Source organism: Capsicum annuum, unplaced genomic scaffold, assembly GCF_002878395.1.
Source record: "Capsicum annuum cultivar UCD-10X-F1 unplaced genomic scaffold, UCD10Xv1.1 ctg2654, whole genome shotgun sequence".
Lineage (NCBI taxonomy): Eukaryota > Viridiplantae > Streptophyta > Magnoliopsida > Solanales > Solanaceae > Capsicum > Capsicum annuum.
The window spans coordinates 52098-56608 of NW_025832829.1; positions in this window are offsets into that span (position 1 = coordinate 52098).

A 4511-nucleotide genomic window follows, 5' to 3' on the forward strand; every position below is an offset into this window, starting at 1 on the left:
AGGGATGAGCAAAGGGCTTTTTTGAGGAAGAAAAGAAGGGAGAGAATTCATATGTTTAATCATGAAGTTCCTTGTGGTCAAGCTGGACCAGATCTGGGATTTAATGAGACTACCCCAGTGAGAAATAATTTAGAAGGAAGGTTAGTGGGTGATGAACCATAATATGGTAGTTTTGATCCTGATAGCTATGAAACTGATACAAATTCTAGTTGTCTTGAAGAAGGGGATAACATGAGATTGAACCTGTCTAGAAGTAGAAGAAGAAAAAAGTTATGAATGATAGTGTAAAGCATGATCCTGATAGTGATATTGTTGTGTGGCAGTTGGGTATATCTTTTTCAAGTGTGAAAGCTTTTAGAGAGGCAGTGACTAAGTATGCAATTAAAAAAAAATTCAAATTAAAAAGTATATAAATGAGCCAAATAGAGTTAGGGTGAGATACAGTAAGGAAAACTGCAGGTGGTTATTGTATGCAAGTCTTGATCCAAAGTCCAATAACTTTATTATTAAGACTTATATTCCAGTACATAATTGTGATAGGGCCACCAGAAATTACTTGTGCAACACAAGATTGTTGGCCAAGGCTATGAGAGAGGATGTAATTGAGCAACCTAACATTAGAATTTTCAAATTGCAACAGTTAATTAGAAAGAAGTTTAAGCTGTATGTACGCAAGACAACAACTAGGAGAGAAAGAGCTAGAATTTTGAATGAGATTTGGGGGATCACATTCTAGAGTATGGCGGAATTCTTAACTACAAGGATGAATTGTTAAAGTCCAATCCGGAGAGTACTTGTGTGGTTAAACTTGGTGAAGCTAATGAGCTTGGTAGGCCACTGTTTGAGGTATTCTACATTTGTTTTGAAGAATCGAGATGACATTCAATTCATTTAGAAAATTCATAGGTATTGATAGTTGTTTCTTAAATGGAGTATGTAGGGGTCAGCTACTGGTTGCTGTGGCTAAGGATGGAAACAACCAAATGCTACCACTTGCTTGGGCTGTAGTGCCAAAAGAGAACAAAAATTCATGGAGCTGGGTTTTTTCTCTCTTGCAAGATGACCTGGGATTAGAGGATGGAAGTGGTTTCACTATTATGTCTGGCATGCAAAAGGTATTCTTTTGTTAACTCTTTTTTTATTGCAATTTATATTTCATTTTGGGAAAAAAATCTATTTATGTATGCTTTTTCTTTTACTAATAACATTCATATTTTTAGGGACTTGATTTGGATGTTAAGGAGTTGTTATCCGGTTATGAGAAAAGAAGATGTGCTAGGCATATCCTTACAAATTGGTCAAAGGATTGGAGGGGTCTTCAAAGGAAGATGACATTTTAGAAGTGTGCTGGAAGCACTTTTGAAGCTGAATTTAGGAAAAATCTGAATGAATTGTCTAAACTTGGTAAGAACATTGTTACTGATCTACTTTACTATGATAAAGAGTATTGGTGCAAAGTTTATTTTAATTGTCAAGTCAAGTGTGATTCTATAGATAACAACCTCTTTGAGAGTTTTAATTCATGGATTTTAGCAGCAAGGCATAAGAGTATTATTAGTATGCTTAAAGAGATAAGAGTCAAGGTCATGACTAGGCTAGCCAAGTTAAGTGAATTTCCAAGACTTTGGGTCAGTAATTTCTCTCCAATATCAATTAAAGTATTAGGGGAAAATAATGATAAGTCAATGAATTATACCATAGAGTTCAAAGGAGTAACAGGTTATGAAGTTATGGAGGGATATAAAAACACACTGTTTGTTTGTCAAAAAGAGGGTGTAGTTGTAGATCTTGGATTTTGAAGGGGATACTATGTTAATATGCCTTAGCTGCAATGTTTCATAAGCAATATGACCCACTAGATTTCATTGATCTGTGCTACTCTAAAGAGATATACAAGTCCACTTACTCGTATTTCATGCAACCAATGAGTAACATGCCACTGTGGCCTTTATCTACAAACTCATTTGTTGCTCTACCAAAGATAGAGAAACTGCTAGGCAGGCCAAAAAAAAGAAGAGAACAAAGGAATCTGGTGAAAGCAAGAATTCTGGGAAATTGACTAAAACTGGAGTTAATATGACATGTAGTGAATGCCATTTAAAGGGTAACAATAAAAGAGGTTGTCCTATGAAAAGAAGTGGTGGTGATGTTGCTACTCTAAAGGCAGCAAGGGCTACAGAATCATCATGCTCAAAAAATGGAAGGGGTAGACCAAAGGTAATTTATCTATTACTGTTTACTTTACTATGTTTAGAACCATCTAACACATTTATGTTACCTTTCTAAAAATAAGGTAACCGTCTAATACATATCCTTATCCTTTGTTTGTTAGAAACAAACAAATACTGATGAAGAACCTGCTGCAAAGAGAGAGAGAGTGAGACCTAGAAAAGCACTAGTTCTATCCGTTGGTACTGATTTTGCAACACCATCAAACTCTAGAGGAAGAGCAACACATGCTAAACCAGTTCCATCTGTTGGTGCTGATTTTGCAACCCCATCAAACTCTAAAGGAAGAGCAACACATGTTGAACCAGTTCCATCTGTTGGTGTTGATTTTGCAACACCATCAAACTCTAGAGAAAGAGCAACACATGCTGAACTAGTTCCATTTGTTGGTGCTAATTTTGCAACAATATCAAACTCTAGAGGAAGAGCAACACATGTTGAATCAGTTCTATCTGTTGGTACTGATTTTGCAACAACACCAAACTATAGAAGAAGAGCAACACATACTAAACCATCTACAACACCAAAAATCCCTCCATACAATGCTGAAGTGTCATCAAGAACTAGAAGTTACAGAGGAAGGGGTAGAGGAAGTGGTTATCCACTTGAAAATTAGTTTACTTGTTCTCAAGGTAGTACAACATATGATACTTCAAATTTTGCACCAAAAGAGACAGTTGTTGCTTCTAGAGGAAGGGGAAAAGTGGTTGAAACACAAGTCAATATAAAGATCAAGAATGACTGGAATGGCTGTGTTTCAAGATGAAAATAGCTTCACAATCATTAATGTAAGTGAAAACATTCACAGTGCTTATGTTGTTTTCTTATAATGTCTTGAACTTAAACAACATTTTTTTGTAGCCTGGGTTGCCAAGTAGGAGAATAGTGTCCACTGGACTTAAGCAAGTAATGAAATCAACAGTTGTATCTAGAGACATTGGCTTCAAACCTTCAAGTGCACTGAAGTGGAAAGGAAAGCAAGCAATCACAACTAGAAGGCTCCAATAAATAAGAGATCAATCAAGGCATTCAAACAATGCAACCATGCATACCTCATCCTCTTCACAACTCCAAGACCCCTGGAAACTATAGTCGTCTGTTGATTACTAATTTGGTGTCACTTAGCTACTTTTCTTGTATAAAATAATGAAGCTACTATTTTGGTCCCACAAAGACAATGTTTTGAATCTTTTAAGCTGTTATTGTCCCACAAAGCCAATTTTTTGGTGTCACTCTTGAACGTCTTATGTAAATGTACTAATATTCAGTCTCTTTCTTGAATGCAATGTTAATTTTTCTTCTCTTCTTCCAAATTGCAAGTTCTGTTTTGTTGCTTCTTTTCAGTTATTTACACAAATATTCACTACCCTCTTTATCATAAACAAAAGAGTGTAACAATACCAAAATAAGATCAAACTAAAGTCAGATTACCACAAAATGACGATCTATTACATACTTCAGTAGCTAAGCATAACAAATTGCAATTCCATTTCTACACAAAAGGAGTCCCAACTACATACTATGGCAACTTAATTAAACGGTTCTTGATGTTGCCAAATTACATAACAAAACTAACAAAAACAACACCTACACATATAATCATACAACAAAGGAATTTTTCAGTAAAGTTACATACTCTCTTCTTTTTTTCCATCTTCATTCTCTTGTCTTTCAAATCTCACTTGCCATTCCCTTTCAAATTATCCATCACATTCTCATCTACTTCATTCTTCATATTTGAAGGAATTGTCTTGATGTTGAGACTTTGAAATTTAGTCTGCATATTTTCAAAGTCATTTTCCTATTTTGACTTCAAATCGTCTAAATTCATGTTGATGGGATTATGACGTTGAGTCTTCAAGCTATCAAGCTTATTCAATTACATCTTAACAATCTCATAATTCTTTTCTAGCTCATTAATCTTGTTCACCAATCTCGGAAGAATAAATTTTGATCTTTCGTCAACTCGTTCCAAGTCTCTCCATCTAAAATAATTGTAATTCGTAGCATCAAAATTAAGAACATAAAAACAAATCTTTACACCAACATCAACATTAACAAATTAATCAAGAATCAACACAAACCTCATAATAAGGACACGGCCAAAATCTTCTACCGTGATTATGATCTGACCAAGACGTCTACATTTAGAATAAAATGTCATGTTTACATCGCACTTCAGCATTGATCATTGGATCAGTCTCATCCATACACAAATTATTCAACTCGTATTTTCTCATTTCTAATCATAAAATTTTAGAAAAAGAAAACATGAAAACCTT